Here is an 18,457-nt window from a genome sequence, read left to right as displayed (position 1 = left end):
GTATAACCATGGTCCCTGTCAAATCAGTGTCCTGTTCTGCAGATTGGTTTTATGCCTGAACACTGCAGCCCATAAGGGTGTAGGTAGGCTGTTTTGCTTGGGGCCTGCTTCAGATGCACATTCGCTTCATAGCACCGAGCTATCTCTGGGACAAAGCTCTCTGGGGAAACCAGGGGGACAGTTTGTCCAGGGTAGGATCTAATTTCCCTCAGACACAACTGGGACAGGGAGAGCAGTCCTGCTGTGTGCTGGGCCATCTTATCCAGTCTGGTGTCATACAAATAGCAGGGGTCTCATTAAAGAGGGAGAGGGAGGCCTGTGAATGAATCCTGGGGACAGAGGATGAATATTTTTCTAAAATGTATGAATATGACTTTGTGTACACAGGTTGTGAATCCTAATTTGTACAAAATGTTATAATTATAATTACTTATTTGCAACCATTTGACAATATCTCTATAACATTTGAATCTTAGTAAAAATTCATGATTGTCAATATTTTTTATACATCTTTTTATATAAATTAGGTTGGAAAACAGATACTGTAGTTGGAGAAAATTGAAAGATACAAACAAACCAATGTTTTATTTATTTAGTCAGGGTCTCAACTTACTATTGAGAGTAAGAATAGTAGAATACACCAGTTGATTGTGCATCAGCAGTTTTTATTTTATGTCAGTCACTGGATTGGCTGACAATTACCCATGTCAATTCTTAGATTAGTAGTTAGTCTAGCCAGCTATCTAAACCTGTAGTAATCGAATAGCGAAGATATCATATTAACATGAAATAAGTCATGGCAAAATGTTTAGAATTGTAGGAAATTATCTTTAAAATGGCTAAAATGTCTCTCCATCCTATAGCAAAATAGGTATCATTGCTTGAAATTAGCTCTGAATCTGCTATAAAAAAAAATGTATCTCTGCCCCATGAAAAAAATCTAGAATTGCGTTATATTCCTTATAAAATGTCAACATTTTCTATCTGCCCCAAGGAAAAATGTGTAGAACTGCAGACAATGAACATGAAAACATAAAATTTCCTCTCAGCTGTCACGGGGGAAGGGAAAGGGGGCCGACCCGCTAGAATGTTTTGCGGTGAGGTGGGGAGACCCCAACCAAGTCCAGTTTAAGCCCCTAAAAAGATAGAGCCGCCCCTGCCGACTGAAGTATCCGACTCAGAACAAATACGCTTTTCTTCTGCCTTTCTTCACAGAGCAGGAGGTAACCTACGGAGCCTCTACTGTTGTGAGACGGGCTTGTGGCGCAATGGATAACGCGTCTGACTACGGATCAGAAGATTCTAGGTTCGACTCCTGGCAAGCTCGTGCATTTTGTCTGAGTGAGATTTGGAAATGAGCGATATCTTTTCAATTTGTGCTGAGTGTCTTTGCCTACATGCACCAATAATTTATACCTCATAAACCCCCACAAAAAAAGAAACTTCCCTTTTTCAGGACCTTGTCTTTCAAAGATAATTCGTAAAAATACAAATAACTTCACAGATCTTCATTTTAATGGGATTAAACACTGTTTCCCATGCGTGTTCAATGAACCATAAACAATTAATGAACATGCATATGTGGAACATCATTAAGACACTAACAGCTTACAGATGGTAGGCAATTAAGAAGTTTTGAAAACTTAGGACACTAAAGAGGCCTTTCTACTGACTCTGAAAAACACCAAAAGAAAGATGCCCAGGGTCCCTGCTCATCTGCGTGGGCACAAACCCACCTTTGTTGGACCAGACAGGACTGTCAAAAAGTGCTCCTCATTGACGAGTTGCGGTTTTGTCTCACCAGGGGTGATGGTCGGATATGCGTTTATTGTCGAAGGAATGAGTGTTACACCGAGGCCTGTACTCTGGAGCGGGATGGAGGTGGAGGGTACGTCCTGGTCTGGGGCGGTGTGTCACAGCATCATCAGACTGAGCTTGTCATTGCAGGCAATCTCAATGCTGTGTGTTACAAGGAAGACATCCTCCCCGCTCATGTGGTACCCTTCCTGCAGGCTCATCCTGACGTGACCCTCCAGCATGACAATGCCACCAGCCATACTGCTCGTTCTGTGTGTGATTTCCTGCAAGACAGGAATGTCAGTGTTCTGCCATGGCCAGCGAAGAACCCGCACCTCAATCCTATTGAGCACGTCTGGGACCTGTTGGATCGGAGGGTGAGGGCTAGGGCCATTCCCCCCAGAAATGTCTGGGAACTTGCAGTTGCCTTGGTGGAAGAGTGGGGTAACATCTCACCGCAAGAACTGGCAAATCTGGTGCAGTCCATGAGGAGGAGATGCACTGCAGTTCTTAATGCAGCTGGTGGCCACACCAGATACTGACTGTTACTTTTGATTTTCACCCCCCTTTGTTCAGGGACACGTTATTCCATTTATGTTAGTCACATGTCTGTGGAACTTGTTCAGTTTATGTCTCAGTTGTTCAATCTTGGTATGTTCATACAAATATTTATAAATGTTAAGTTTGTTACGCTTTATCGGCCGAGGAGGGCCCTCACCGCTCGATCATGTTGTCAACAAGGCAGCATAGTGCGTGTTCCAGAAACATTCAACGTAACTTTTCCATGAAATATATGTTCAAATTTTCTAAGTCGTTTTCATTGGGAAGGCCGATAACGCGTTTTCAACAAATAAAACAATCACTTTTGCAGGTGAAAACACTGAATCCTACTCATTAATCGACATACATAATTACGTCACTTTTGTTTTGAGCCGACTTCGCCGGGGCTTTGAACGGTGCTCACGCCCGGGAAGCAGTTCGATTCCAAATTTCACCAGGTGCCAAACACCCTAACCGGGCGCCTGGCCCAGATGATTCGAATCCCTCAATGTCCGCAAATCTGATGCGCCTTATAACCATAATAACCAATCATATTACCGTCTGCTACAAAGTATCCAGAATTGACCAATTACAGCAGAGTTAGGGTGGATTTAGTATCGGGCTTGTGGCGCAATGGATAACGCGTCTGACTACGGATCAGAAGATTCTAGGTTCGACTCTGGCAAGCTCGTGCATTTTGTCTGAGTGAGATTTGGAAATGAGCGATATCTTTTCAATTTGTGCTGAGTGTCTTTGCCTACATGCACCAATAATTTATACCTCATAAACCCCCACAAAAAAGAAACTTCCCTTTTTCAGGACCTTGTCTTTCAAAGATAATTCGTAAAAATACAAATAACTTCACAGATCTTCATTTTAATGGGATTAAACACTGTTTCCCATGCGTGTTCAATGAACCATAAACAATTAATGAACATGCATATGTGGAACATCATTAAGACACTAACAGCTTACAGATGGTAGGCAATTAAGAAGTTTTGAAAACTTAGGACACTAAAGAGGCCTTTCTACTGACTCTGAAAAACACCAAAAGAAAGATGCCCAGGGTCCCTGCTCATCTGCGTGGGCACAAACCCACCTTTGTTGGACCAGACAGGACTGTCAAAAGTGCTCCTCATTGACGAGTTGCGGTTTTGTCTCACCAGGGGTGATGGTCGGATATGCGTTTATTGTCGAAGGAATGAGTGTTACACCGAGGCCTGTACTCTGGAGCGGGATGGAGGTGGAGGGTGCGTCCTGGTCTGGGGCGGTGTGTCACAGCATCATCAGACTGAGCTTGTCATTGCAGGCAATCTCAATGCTGTGTGTTACAAGGAAGACATCCTCCCCGCTCATGTGGTACCCTTCCTGCAGGCTCATCCTGACGTGACCCTCCAGCATGACAATGCCACCAGCCATACTGCTCGTTCTGTGTGTGATTTCCTGCAAGACAGGAATGTCAGTGTTCTGCCATGGCCAGCGAAGAACCCGCACCTCAATCCTATTGAGCACGTCTGGGACCTGTTGGATCGGAGGGTGAGGGCTAGGGCCATTCCCCCCAGAAATGTCTGGGAACTTGCAGTTGCCTTGGTGGAAGAGTGGGGTAACATCTCACCGCAAGAACTGGCAAATCTGGTGCAGTCCATGAGGAGGAGATGCACTGCAGTTCTTAATGCAGCTGGTGGCCACACCAGATACTGACTGTTACTTTTGATTTTCACCCCTTTGTTCAGGGACACGTTATTCCATTTATGTTAGTCACATGTCTGTGGAACTTGTTCAGTTTATGTCTCAGTTGTTCAATCTTGGTATGTTCATACAAATATTTATAAATGTTAAGTTTGTTACGCTTTATCGGCCGAGGAGGGCCCTCACCGCTCGATCATGTTGTCAACAAGGCAGCATAGTGCGTGTTCCAGAAACATTCAACGTAACTTTTCCATGAAATATATGTTCAAATTTTCTAAGTCGTTTTCATTGGGAAGGCCGATAACGCGTTTTCAACAAATAAAACAATCACTTTTGCAGGTGAAAACACTGAATCCTACTCATTAATCGACATACATAATTACGTCACTTTTGTTTTGAGCCGACTTCGCCGGGGCTTTGAACGGTGCTCACGCCCGGGAAGCAGTTCGATTCCAAATTTCACCAGGTGCCAAACACCCTAACCGGGCGCCTGGCCCAGATGATTCGAATCCCTCAATGTCCGCAAATCTGATGCGCCTTATAACCATAATAACCAATCATATTACCGTCTGCTACAAAGTATCCAGAATTGACCAATTACAGCAGAGTCAGGGTGGATTTAGTATCGGGCTTGTGGCGCAATGGATAACGCGTCTGACTACGGATCAGAAGATTCTAGGTTCGACTCCTGGCAAGCTCGTGCATTTTGTCTGAGTGAGATTTGGAAATGAGCGATATCTTTTCAATTTGTGCTGAGTGTCTTTGCCTACATGCACCAATAATTTATACCTCATAAACCCCCACAAAAAAGAAACTTCCCTTTTTCAGGACCTTGTCTTTCAAAGATAATTCGTAAAAATACAAATAACTTCACAGATCTTCATTTTAATGGGATTAAACACTGTTTCCCATGCGTGTTCAATGAACCATAAACAATTAATGAACATGCATATGTGGAACATCATTAAGACACTAACAGCTTACAGATGGTAGGCAATTAAGAAGTTTTGAAAACTTAGGACACTAAAGAGGCCTTTCTACTGACTCTGAAAAACACCAAAAGAAAGATGCCCAGGGTCCCTGCTCATCTGCGTGGGCACAAACCCACCTTTGTTGGACCAGACAGGACTGTCAAAAAGTGCTCCTCATTGACGAGTTGCGGTTTTGTCTCACCAGGGGTGATGGTCGGATATGCGTTTATTGTCGAAGGAATGAGTGTTACACCGAGGCCTGTACTCTGGAGCGGGATGGAGGTGGAGGGTACGTCCTGGTCTGGGGCGGTGTGTCACAGCATCATCAGACTGAGCTTGTCATTGCAGGCAATCTCAATGCTGTGTGTTACAAGGAAGACATCCTCCCCGCTCATGTGGTACCCTTCCTGCAGGCTCATCCTGACGTGACCCTCCAGCATGACAATGCCACCAGCCATACTGCTCGTTCTGTGTGTGATTTCCTGCAAGACAGGAATGTCAGTGTTCTGCCATGGCCAGCGAAGAACCCGCACCTCAATCCTATTGAGCACGTCTGGGACCTGTTGGATCGGAGGGTGAGGGCTAGGGCCATTCCCCCCAGAAATGTCTGGGAACTTGCAGTTGCCTTGGTGGAAGAGTGGGGTAACATCTCACCGCAAGAACTGGCAAATCTGGTGCAGTCCATGAGGAGGAGATGCACTGCAGTTCTTAATGCAGCTGGTGGCCACACCAGATACTGACTGTTACTTTTGATTTTCACCCCCCTTTGTTCAGGGACACGTTATTCCATTTATGTTAGTCACATGTCTGTGGAACTTGTTCAGTTTATGTCTCAGTTGTTCAATCTTGGTATGTTCATACAAATATTTATAAATGTTAAGTTTGTTACGCTTTATCGGCCGAGGAGGGCCCTCACCGCTCGATCATGTTGTCAACAAGGCAGCATAGTGCGTGTTCCAGAAACATTCAACGTAACTTTTCCATGAAATATATGTTCAAATTTTCTAAGTCGTTTTCATTGGGAAGGCCGATAACGCGTTTTCAACAAATAAAACAATCACTTTTGCAGGTGAAAACACTGAATCCTACTCATTAATCGACATACATAATTACGTCACTTTTGTTTTGAGCCGACTTCGCCGGGGCTTTGAACGGTGCTCACGCCCGGGAAGCAGTTCGATTCCAAATTTCACCAGGTGCCAAACACCCTAACCGGGCGCCTGGCCCAGATGATTCGAATCCCCTCAATGTCCGCAAATCTGATGCGCCTTATAACCATAATAACCAATCATATTACCGTCTGCTACAAAGTATCCAGAATTGACCAATTACAGCAGAGTCAGGGTGGATTTAGTATCGGGCTTGTGGCGCAATGGATAACGCGTCTGACTACGGATCAGAAGATTCTAGGTTCGACTCCTGGCAAGCTCGTGCATTTTGTCTGAGTGAGATTTGGAAATGAGCGATATCTTTTCAATTTGTGCTGAGTGTCTTTGCCTACATGCACCAATAATTTATACCTCATAAACCCCCACAAAAAAAGAAACTTCCCTTTTTCAGGACCTTGTCTTTCAAAGATAATTCGTAAAAATACAAATAACTTCACAGATCTTCATTTTAATGGGATTAAACACTGTTTCCCATGCGTGTTCAATGAACCATAAACAATTAATGAACATGCATATGTGGAACATCATTAAGACACTAACAGCTTACAGATGGTAGGCAATTAAGAAGTTTTGAAAACTTAGGACACTAAAGAGGCCTTTCTACTGACTCTGAAAAACACCAAAAGAAAGATGCCCAGGGTCCCTGCTCATCTGCGTGGGCACAAACCCACCTTTGTTGGACCAGACAGGACTGTCAAAAAGTGCTCCTCATTGACGAGTTGCGGTTTTGTCTCACCAGGGGTGATGGTCGGATATGCGTTTATTGTCGAAGGAATGAGTGTTACACCGAGGCCTGTACTCTGGAGCGGGATGGAGGTGGAGGGTACGTCCTGGTCTGGGGCGGTGTGTCACAGCATCATCAGACTGAGCTTGTCATTGCAGGCAATCTCAATGCTGTGTGTTACAAGGAAGACATCCTCCCCGCTCATGTGGTACCCTTCCTGCAGGCTCATCCTGACGTGACCCTCCAGCATGACAATGCCACCAGCCATACTGCTCGTTCTGTGTGTGATTTCCTGCAAGACAGGAATGTCAGTGTTCTGCCATGGCCAGCGAAGAACCCGCACCTCAATCCTATTGAGCACGTCTGGGACCTGTTGGATCGGAGGGTGAGGGCTAGGGCCATTCCCCCCAGAAATGTCTGGGAACTTGCAGTTGCCTTGGTGGAAGAGTGGGGTAACATCTCACCGCAAGAACTGGCAAATCTGGTGCAGTCCATGAGGAGGAGATGCACTGCAGTTCTTAATGCAGCTGGTGGCCACACCAGATACTGACTGTTACTTTTGATTTTCACCCCCCTTTGTTCAGGGACACGTTATTCCATTTATGTTAGTCACATGTCTGTGGAACTTGTTCAGTTTATGTCTCAGTTGTTCAATCTTGGTATGTTCATACAAATATTTATAAATGTTAAGTTTGTTACGCTTTATCGGCCGAGGAGGGCCCTCACCGCTCGATCATGTTGTCAACAAGGCAGCATAGTGCGTGTTCCAGAAACATTCAACGTAACTTTTCCATGAAATATATGTTCAAATTTTCTAAGTCGTTTTCATTGGGAAGGCCGATAACGCGTTTTCAACAAATAAAACAATCACTTTTGCAGGTGAAAACACTGAATCCTACTCATTAATCGACATACATAATTACGTCACTTTTGTTTTGAGCCGACTTCGCCGGGGCTTTGAACGGTGCTCACGCCCGGGAAGCAGTTCGATTCCAAATTTCACCAGGTGCCAAACACCCTAACCGGGCGCCTGGCCCAGATGATTCGAATCCCCTCAATGTCCGCAAATCTGATGCGCCTTATAACCATAATAACCAATCATATTACCGTCTGCTACAAAGTATCCAGAATTGACCAATTACAGCAGAGTCAGGGTGGATTTAGTATCGGGCTTGTGGCGCAATGGATAACGCGTCTGACTACGGATCAGAAGATTCTAGGTTCGACTCCTGGCAAGCTCGTGCATTTTGTCTGAGTGAGATTTGGAAATGAGCGATATCTTTTCAATTTGTGCTGAGTGTCTTTGCCTACATGCACCAATAATTTATACCTCATAAACCCCCACAAAAAAAGAAACTTCCCTTTTTCAGGACCTTGTCTTTCAAAGATAATTCGTAAAAATACAAATAACTTCACAGATCTTCATTTTAATGGGATTAAACACTGTTTCCCATGCGTGTTCAATGAACCATAAACAATTAATGAACATGCATATGTGGAACATCATTAAGACACTAACAGCTTACAGATGGTAGGCAATTAAGAAGTTTTGAAAACTTAGGACACTAAAGAGGCCTTTCTACTGACTCTGAAAAACACCAAAAGAAAGATGCCCAGGGTCCCTGCTCATCTGCGTGGGCACAAACCCACCTTTGTTGGACCAGACAGGACTGTCAAAAAGTGCTCCTCATTGACGAGTTGCGGTTTTGTCTCACCAGGGGTGATGGTCGGATATGCGTTTATTGTCGAAGGAATGAGTGTTACACCGAGGCCTGTACTCTGGAGCGGGATGGAGGTGGAGGGTACGTCCTGGTCTGGGGCGGTGTGTCACAGCATCATCAGACTGAGCTTGTCATTGCAGGCAATCTCAATGCTGTGTGTTACAAGGAAGACATCCTCCCCGCTCATGTGGTACCCTTCCTGCAGGCTCATCCTGACGTGACCCTCCAGCATGACAATGCCACCAGCCATACTGCTCGTTCTGTGTGTGATTTCCTGCAAGACAGGAATGTCAGTGTTCTGCCATGGCCAGCGAAGAACCCGCACCTCAATCCTATTGAGCACGTCTGGGACCTGTTGGATCGGAGGGTGAGGGCTAGGGCCATTCCCCCCAGAAATGTCTGGGAACTTGCAGTTGCCTTGGTGGAAGAGTGGGGTAACATCTCACCGCAAGAACTGGCAAATCTGGTGCAGTCCATGAGGAGGAGATGCACTGCAGTTCTTAATGCAGCTGGTGGCCACACCAGATACTGACTGTTACTTTTGATTTTCACCCCCCTTTGTTCAGGGACACGTTATTCCATTTATGTTAGTCACATGTCTGTGGAACTTGTTCAGTTTATGTCTCAGTTGTTCAATCTTGGTATGTTCATACAAATATTTATAAATGTTAAGTTTGTTACGCTTTATCGGCCGAGGAGGGCCCTCACCGCTCGATCATGTTGTCAACAAGGCAGCATAGTGCGTGTTCCAGAAACATTCAACGTAACTTTTCCATGAAATATATGTTCAAATTTTCTAAGTCGTTTTCATTGGGAAGGCCGATAACGCGTTTTCAACAAATAAAACAATCACTTTTGCAGGTGAAAACACTGAATCCTACTCATTAATCGACATACATAATTACGTCACTTTTGTTTTGAGCCGACTTCGCCGGGGCTTTGAACGGTGCTCACGCCCGGGAAGCAGTTCGATTCCAAATTTCACCAGGTGCCAAACACCCTAACCGGGCGCCTGGCCCAGATGATTCGAATCCCTCAATGTCCGCAAATCTGATGCGCCTTATAACCATAATAACCAATCATATTACCGTCTGCTACAAAGTATCCAGAATTGACCAATTACAGCAGAGTTAGGGTGGATTTAGTATCGGGCTTGTGGCGCAATGGATAACGCGTCTGACTACGGATCAGAAGATTCTAGGTTCGACTCCTGGCAAGCTCGTGCATTTTGTCTGAGTGAGATTTGGAAATGAGCGATATCTTTTCAATTTGTGCTGAGTGTCTTTGCCTACATGCACCAATAATTTATACCTCATAAACCCCCACAAAAAAAGAAACTTCCCTTTTTCAGGACCTTGTCTTTCAAAGATAATTCGTAAAAATACAAATAACTTCACAGATCTTCATTTTAATGGGATTAAACACTGTTTCCCATGCGTGTTCAATGAACCATAAACAATTAATGAACATGCATATGTGGAACATCATTAAGACACTAACAGCTTACAGATGGTAGGCAATTAAGAAGTTTTGAAAACTTAGGACACTAAAGAGGCCTTTCTACTGACTCTGAAAAACACCAAAAGAAAGATGCCCAGGGTCCCTGCTCATCTGCGTGGGCACAAACCCACCTTTGTTGGACCAGACAGGACTGTCAAAAAGTGCTCCTCATTGACGAGTTGCGGTTTTGTCTCACCAGGGGTGATGGTCGGATATGCGTTTATTGTCGAAGGAATGAGTGTTACACCGAGGCCTGTACTCTGGAGCGGGATGGAGGTGGAGGGTACGTCCTGGTCTGGGGCGGTGTGTCACAGCATCATCAGACTGAGCTTGTCATTGCAGGCAATCTCAATGCTGTGTGTTACAAGGAAGACATCCTCCCCGCTCATGTGGTACCCTTCCTGCAGGCTCATCCTGACGTGACCCTCCAGCATGACAATGCCACCAGCCATACTGCTCGTTCTGTGTGTGATTTCCTGCAAGACAGGAATGTCAGTGTTCTGCCATGGCCAGCGAAGAACCCGCACCTCAATCCTATTGAGCACGTCTGGGACCTGTTGGATCGGAGGGTGAGGGCTAGGGCCATTCCCCCCAGAAATGTCTGGGAACTTGCAGTTGCCTTGGTGGAAGAGTGGGGTAACATCTCACCGCAAGAACTGGCAAATCTGGTGCAGTCCATGAGGAGGAGATGCACTGCAGTTCTTAATGCAGCTGGTGGCCACACCAGATACTGACTGTTACTTTTGATTTTCACCCCCCTTTGTTCAGGGACACGTTATTCCATTTATGTTAGTCACATGTCTGTGGAACTTGTTCAGTTTATGTCTCAGTTGTTCAATCTTGGTATGTTCATACAAATATTTATAAATGTTAAGTTTGTTACGCTTTATCGGCCGAGGAGGGCCCTCACCGCTCGATCATGTTGTCAACAAGGCAGCATAGTGCGTGTTCCAGAAACATTCAACGTAACTTTTCCATGAAATATATGTTCAAATTTTCTAAGTCGTTTTCATTGGGAAGGCCGATAACGCGTTTTCAACAAATAAAACAATCACTTTTGCAGGTGAAAACACTGAATCCTACTCATTAATCGACATACATAATTACGTCACTTTTGTTTTGAGCCGACTTCGCCGGGGCTTTGAACGGTGCTCACGCCCGGGGAAGCAGTTCGATTCCAAATTTCACCAGGTGCCAAACACCCTAACCGGGCGCCTGGCCCAGATGATTCGAATCCCCTCAATGTCCGCAAATCTGATGCGCCTTATAACCATAATAACCAATCATATTACCGTCTGCTACAAAGTATCCAGAATTGACCAATTACAGCAGAGTTAGGGTGGATTTAGTATCGGGCTTGTGGCGCAATGGATAACGCGTCTGACTACGGATCAGAAGATTCTAGGTTCGACTCCTGGCAAGCTCGTGCATTTTGTCTGAGTGAGATTTGGAAATGAGCGATATCTTTTCAATTTGTGCTGAGTGTCTTTGCCTACATGCACCAATAATTTATACCTCATAAACCCCCACAAAAAAGAAACTTCCCTTTTTCAGGACCTTGTCTTTCAAAGATAATTCGTAAAAATACAAATAACTTCACAGATCTTCATTTTAATGGGATTAAACACTGTTTCCCATGCGTGTTCAATGAACCATAAACAATTAATGAACATGCATATGTGGAACATCATTAAGACACTAACAGCTTACAGATGGTAGGCAATTAAGAAGTTTTGAAAACTTAGGACACTAAAGAGGCCTTTCTACTGACTCTGAAAAACACCAAAAGAAAGATGCCCAGGGTCCCTGCTCATCTGCGTGGGCACAAACCCACCTTTGTTGGACCAGACAGGACTGTCAAAAAGTGCTCCTCATTGACGAGTTGCGGTTTTGTCTCACCAGGGGTGATGGTCGGATATGCGTTTATTGTCGAAGGAATGAGTGTTACACCGAGGCCTGTACTCTGGAGCGGGATGGAGGTGGAGGGTACGTCCTGGTCTGGGGCGGTGTGTCACAGCATCATCAGACTGAGCTTGTCATTGCAGGCAATCTCAATGCTGTGTGTTACAAGGAAGACATCCTCCCCGCTCATGTGGTACCCTTCCTGCAGGCTCATCCTGACGTGACCCTCCAGCATGACAATGCCACCAGCCATACTGCTCGTTCTGTGTGTGATTTCCTGCAAGACAGGAATGTCAGTGTTCTGCCATGGCCAGCGAAGAACCCGCACCTCAATCCTATTGAGCACGTCTGGGACCTGTTGGATCGGAGGGTGAGGGCTAGGGCCATTCCCCCCAGAAATGTCTGGGAACTTGCAGTTGCCTTGGTGGAAGAGTGGGGTAACATCTCACCGCAAGAACTGGCAAATCTGGTGCAGTCCATGAGGAGGAGATGCACTGCAGTTCTTAATGCAGCTGGTGGCCACACCAGATACTGACTGTTACTTTTGATTTTCACCCCCCTTTGTTCAGGGACACGTTATTCCATTTATGTTAGTCACATGTCTGTGGAACTTGTTCAGTTTATGTCTCAGTTGTTCAATCTTGGTATGTTCATACAAATATTTATAAATGTTAAGTTTGTTACGCTTTATCGGCCGAGGAGGGCCCTCACCGCTCGATCATGTTGTCAACAAGGCAGCATAGTGCGTGTTCCAGAAACATTCAACGTAACTTTTCCATGAAATATATGTTCAAATTTTCTAAGTCGTTTTCATTGGGAAGGCCGATAACGCGTTTTCAACAAATAAAACAATCACTTTTGCAGGTGAAAACACTGAATCCTACTCATTAATCGACATACATAATTACGTCACTTTTGTTTTGAGCCGACTTCGCCGGGGCTTTGAACGGTGCTCACGCCCGGGAAGCAGTTCGATTCCAAATTTCACCAGGTGCCAAACACCCTAACCGGGCGCCTGGCCCAGATGATTCGAATCCCCTCAATGTCCGCAAATCTGATGCGCCTTATAACCATAATAACCAATCATATTACCGTCTGCTACAAAGTATCCAGAATTGACCAATTACAGCAGAGTTAGGGTGGATTTAGTATCGGGCTTGTGGCGCAATGGATAACGCGTCTGACTACGGATCAGAAGATTCTAGGTTCGACTCCTGGCAAGCTCGTGCATTTTGTCTGAGTGAGATTTGGAAATGAGCGATATCTTTTCAATTTGTGCTGAGTGTCTTTGCCTACATGCACCAATAATTTATACCTCATAAACCCCCACAAAAAAGAAACTTCCCTTTTTCAGGACCTTGTCTTTCAAAGATAATTCGTAAAAATACAAATAACTTCACAGATCTTCATTTTAATGGGATTAAACACTGTTTCCCATGCGTGTTCAATGAACCATAAACAATTAATGAACATGCATATGTGGAACATCATTAAGACACTAACAGCTTACAGATGGTAGGCAATTAAGAAGTTTTGAAAACTTAGGACACTAAAGAGGCCTTTCTACTGACTCTGAAAAACACCAAAAGAAAGATGCCCAGGGTCCCTGCTCATCTGCGTGGGCACAAACCCACCTTTGTTGGACCAGACAGGACTGTCAAAAAGTGCTCCTCATTGACGAGTTGCGGTTTTGTCTCACCAGGGGTGATGGTCGGATATGCGTTTATTGTCGAAGGAATGAGTGTTACACCGAGGCCTGTACTCTGGAGCGGGATGGAGGTGGAGGGTACGTCCTGGTCTGGGGCGGTGTGTCACAGCATCATCAGACTGAGCTTGTCATTGCAGGCAATCTCAATGCTGTGTGTTACAAGGAAGACATCCTCCCCGCTCATGTGGTACCCTTCCTGCAGGCTCATCCTGACGTGACCCTCCAGCATGACAATGCCACCAGCCATACTGCTCGTTCTGTGTGTGATTTCCTGCAAGACAGGAATGTCAGTGTTCTGCCATGGCCAGCGAAGAACCCGCACCTCAATCCTATTGAGCACGTCTGGGACCTGTTGGATCGGAGGGTGAGGGCTAGGGCCATTCCCCCCAGAAATGTCTGGGAACTTGCAGTTGCCTTGGTGGAAGAGTGGGGTAACATCTCACCGCAAGAACTGGCAAATCTGGTGCAGTCCATGAGGAGGAGATGCACTGCAGTTCTTAATGCAGCTGGTGGCCACACCAGATACTGACTGTTACTTTTGATTTTCACCCCCCTTTGTTCAGGGACACGTTATTCCATTTATGTTAGTCACATGTCTGTGGAACTTGTTCAGTTTATGTCTCAGTTGTTCAATCTTGGTATGTTCATACAAATATTTATAAATGTTAAGTTTGTTACGCTTTATCGGCCGAGGAGGGCCCTCACCGCTCGATCATGTTGTCAACAAGGCAGCATAGTGCGTGTTCCAGAAACATTCAACGTAACTTTTCCATGAAATATATGTTCAAATTTTCTAAGTCGTTTTCATTGGGAAGGCCGATAACGCGTTTTCAACAAATAAAACAATCACTTTTGCAGGTGAAAACACTGAATCCTACTCATTAATCGACATACATAATTACGTCACTTTTGTTTTGAGCCGACTTCGCCGGGGCTTTGAACGGTGCTCACGCCCGGGAAGCAGTTCGATTCCAAATTTCACCAGGTGCCAAACACCTAACCGGGCGCCTGGCCCAGATGATTCGAATCCCCTCAATGTCCGCAAATCTGATGCGCCTTATAACCATAATAACCAATCATATTACCGTCTGCTACAAAGTATCCAGAATTGACCAATTACAGCAGAGTTAGGGTGGATTTAGTATCGGGCTTGTGGCGCAATGGATAACGCGTCTGACTACGGATCAGAAGATTCTAGGTTCGACTCCTGGCAAGCTCGTGCATTTTGTCTGAGTGAGATTTGGAAATGAGCGATATCTTTTCAATTTGTGCTGAGTGTCTTTGCCTACATGCACCAATAATTTATACCTCATAAACCCCCACAAAAAGAAACTTCCCTTTTTCAGGACCTTGTCTTTCAAAGATAATTCGTAAAAATACAAATAACTTCACAGATCTTCATTTTAATGGGATTAAACACTGTTTCCCATGCGTGTTCAATGAACCATAAACAATTAATGAACATGCATATGTGGAACATCATTAAGACACTAACAGCTTACAGATGGTAGGCAATTAAGAAGTTTTGAAAACTTAGGACACTAAAGAGGCCTTTCTACTGACTCTGAAAAACACCAAAAGAAAGATGCCCAGGGTCCCTGCTCATCTGCGTGGGCACAAACCCACCTTTGTTGGACCAGACAGGACTGTCAAAAAGTGCTCCTCATTGACGAGTTGCGGTTTTGTCTCACCAGGGGTGATGGTCGGATATGCGTTTATTGTCGAAGGAATGAGTGTTACACCGAGGCCTGTACTCTGGAGCGGGATGGAGGTGGAGGGTACGTCCTGGTCTGGGGCGGTGTGTCACAGCATCATCAGACTGAGCTTGTCATTGCAGGCAATCTCAATGCTGTGTGTTACAAGGAAGACATCCTCCCCGCTCATGTGGTACCCTTCCTGCAGGCTCATCCTGACGTGACCCTCCAGCATGACAATGCCACCAGCCATACTGCTCGTTCTGTGTGTGATTTCCTGCAAGACAGGAATGTCAGTGTTCTGCCATGGCCAGCGAAGAACCCGCACCTCAATCCTATTGAGCACGTCTGGGACCTGTTGGATCGGAGGGTGAGGGCTAGGGCCATTCCCCCCAGAAATGTCTGGGAACTTGCAGTTGCCTTGGTGGAAGAGTGGGGTAACATCTCACCGCAAGAACTGGCAAATCTGGTGCAGTCCATGAGGAGGAGATGCACTGCAGTTCTTAATGCAGCTGGTGGCCACACCAGATACTGACTGTTACTTTTGATTTTCACCCCCCTTTGTTCAGGGACACGTTATTCCATTTATGTTAGTCACATGTCTGTGGAACTTGTTCAGTTTATGTCTCAGTTGTTCAATCTTGGTATGTTCATACAAATATTTATAAATGTTAAGTTTGTTACGCTTTATCGGCCGAGGAGGGCCCTCACCGCTCGATCATGTTGTCAACAAGGCAGCATAGTGCGTGTTCCAGAAACATTCAACGTAACTTTTCCATGAAATATATGTTCAAATTTTCTAAGTCGTTTTCATTGGGAAGGCCGATAACGCGTTTTCAACAAATAAAACAATCACTTTTGCAGGTGAAAACACTGAATCCTACTCATTAATCGACATACATAATTACGTCACTTTTGTTTTGAGCCGACTTCGCCGGGGCTTTGAACGGTGCTCACGCCCGGGAAGCAGTTCGATTCCAAATTTCACCAGGTGCCAAACACCCTAACCGGGCGCCTGGCCCAGATGATTCGAATCCCCTCAATGTCCGCAAATCTGATGCGCCTTATAACCATAATAACCAATCATATTACCGTCTGCTACAAAGTATCCAGAATTGACCAATTACAGCAGAGTTAGGGTGGATTTAGTATCGGGCTTGTGGCGCAATGGATAACGCGTCTGACTACGGATCAGAAGATTCTAGGTTCGACTCCTGGCAAGCTCGTGCATTTTGTCTGAGTGAGATTTGGAAATGAGCGATATCTTTTCAATTTGTGCTGAGTGTCTTTGCCTACATGCACCAATAATTTATACCTCATAAACCCCCACAAAAAAGAAACTTCCCTTTTTCAGGACCTTGTCTTTCAAAGATAATTCGTAAAAATACAAATAACTTCACAGATCTTCATTTTAATGGGATTAAACACTGTTTCCCATGCGTGTTCAATGAACCATAAACAATTAATGAACATGCATATGTGGAACATCATTAAGACACTAACAGCTTACAGATGGTAGGCAATTAAGAAGTTTTGAAAACTTAGGACACTAAAGAGGCCTTTCTACTGACTCTGAAAAACACCAAAAGAAAGATGCCCAGGGTCCCTGCTCATCTGCGTGGGCACAAACCCACCTTTGTTGGACCAGACAGGACTGTCAAAAAGTGCTCCTCATTGACGAGTTGCGGTTTTGTCTCACCAGGGGTGATGGTCGGATATGCGTTTATTGTCGAAGGAATGAGTGTTACACCGAGGCCTGTACTCTGGAGCGGGATGGAGGTGGAGGGTACGTCCTGGTCTGGGGCGGTGTGTCACAGCATCATCAGACTGAGCTTGTCATTGCAGGCAATCTCAATGCTGTGTGTTACAAGGAAGACATCCTCCCCGCTCATGTGGTACCCTTCCTGCAGGCTCATCCTGACGTGACCCTCCAGCATGACAATGCCACCAGCCATACTGCTCGTTCTGTGTGTGATTTCCTGCAAGACAGGAATGTCAGTGTTCTGCCATGGCCAGCGAAGAACCCGCACCTCAATCCTATTGAGCACGTCTGGGACCTGTTGGATCGGAGGGTGAGGGCTAGGGCCATTCCCCCCAGAAATGTCTGGGAACTTGCAGTTGCCTTGGTGGAAGAGTGGGGTAACATCTCACCGCAAGAACTGGCAAATCTGGTGCAGTCCATGAGGAGGAGATGCACTGCAGTTCTTAATGCAGCTGGTGGCCACACCAGATACTGACTGTTACTTTTGATTTTCACCCCCCTTTGTTCAGGGACACGTTATTCCATTTATGTTAGTCACATGTCTGTGGAACTTGTTCAGTTTATGTCTCAGTTGTTCAATCTTGGTATGTTCATACAAATATTTATAAATGTTAAGTTTGTTACGCTTTATCGGCCGAGGAGGGCCCTCACCGCTCGATCATGTTGTCAACAAGGCAGCATAGTGCGTGTTCCAGAAACATTCAACGTAACTTTTCCATGAAATATATGTTCAAATTTTCTAAGTCGTTTTCATTGGGAAGGCCGATAACGCGTTTTCAACAAATAAAACAATCACTTTTGCAGGTGAAAACACTGAATCCTACTCATTAATCGACATACATAATTACGTCACTTTTGTTTTGAGCCGACTTCGCCGGGGCTTTGAACGGTGCTCACGCCCGGGAAGCAGTTCGATTCCAAATTTCACCAGGTGCCAAACACCCTAACCGGGCGCCTGGCCCAGATGATTCGAATCCCCTCAATGTCCGCAAATCTGATGCGCCTTATAACCATAATAACCAATCATATTACCGTCTGCTACAAAGTATCCAGAATTGACCAATTACAGCAGAGTTAGGGTGGATTTAGTATCGGGCTTGTGGCGCAATGGATAACGCGTCTGACTACGGATCAGAAGATTCTAGGTTCGACTCCTGGCAAGCTCGTGCATTTTGTCTGAGTGAGATTTGGAAATGAGCGATATCTTTTCAATTTGTGCTGAGTGTCTTTGCCTACATGCACCAATAATTTATACCTCATAAACCCCCACAAAAAAGAAA

General features: G+C 45.2%; 10 non-coding genes across 10 annotated transcripts; all 10 read left to right on the top strand.

Moving 5' to 3' along the window:
- Window positions 1-1,254: 1,254 nt before the first annotated feature.
- trnar-acg lies at window positions 1,255-1,327 on the top strand. Its single transcript has one exon. It is a non-coding gene; the product is annotated as a tRNA-Arg (tRNA).
- Window positions 1,328-4,653: 3,326 nt separating this feature from the next.
- Window positions 4,654-4,726, top strand: trnar-acg. The gene has a single exon. It is a non-coding gene; the product is annotated as a tRNA-Arg (tRNA).
- A 1,629-nt stretch (window positions 4,727-6,355) lies between these two features.
- On the top strand, window positions 6,356-6,428 carry trnar-acg. Its single transcript has one exon. It is a non-coding gene; the product is annotated as a tRNA-Arg (tRNA).
- A 1,630-nt stretch (window positions 6,429-8,058) lies between these two features.
- On the top strand, window positions 8,059-8,131 carry trnar-acg. Its single transcript has one exon. It is a non-coding gene; the product is annotated as a tRNA-Arg (tRNA).
- Window positions 8,132-9,760: 1,629 nt separating this feature from the next.
- On the top strand, window positions 9,761-9,833 carry trnar-acg. The gene has a single exon. It is a non-coding gene; the product is annotated as a tRNA-Arg (tRNA).
- A 1,631-nt stretch (window positions 9,834-11,464) lies between these two features.
- trnar-acg lies at window positions 11,465-11,537 on the top strand. Its single transcript has one exon. It is a non-coding gene; the product is annotated as a tRNA-Arg (tRNA).
- Window positions 11,538-13,166: 1,629 nt separating this feature from the next.
- On the top strand, window positions 13,167-13,239 carry trnar-acg. The gene has a single exon. It is a non-coding gene; the product is annotated as a tRNA-Arg (tRNA).
- Window positions 13,240-14,867: 1,628 nt separating this feature from the next.
- trnar-acg lies at window positions 14,868-14,940 on the top strand. Its single transcript has one exon. It is a non-coding gene; the product is annotated as a tRNA-Arg (tRNA).
- A 1,628-nt stretch (window positions 14,941-16,568) lies between these two features.
- On the top strand, window positions 16,569-16,641 carry trnar-acg. The gene has a single exon. It is a non-coding gene; the product is annotated as a tRNA-Arg (tRNA).
- Window positions 16,642-18,270: 1,629 nt separating this feature from the next.
- On the top strand, window positions 18,271-18,343 carry trnar-acg. Its single transcript has one exon. It is a non-coding gene; the product is annotated as a tRNA-Arg (tRNA).
- The last annotated feature ends 114 nt before the right edge of the window (window positions 18,344-18,457 follow it).

Source organism: Oncorhynchus gorbuscha, linkage group LG05 (assembly GCF_021184085.1).
Source record: "Oncorhynchus gorbuscha isolate QuinsamMale2020 ecotype Even-year linkage group LG05, OgorEven_v1.0, whole genome shotgun sequence".
In the NCBI taxonomy this organism is placed as follows: Eukaryota; Metazoa; Chordata; class Actinopteri; order Salmoniformes; family Salmonidae; genus Oncorhynchus; species Oncorhynchus gorbuscha.
The sequence above is the reverse complement of the archived record's forward strand: the minus strand, read 5'-3'. Positions and strand labels throughout refer to the sequence as shown.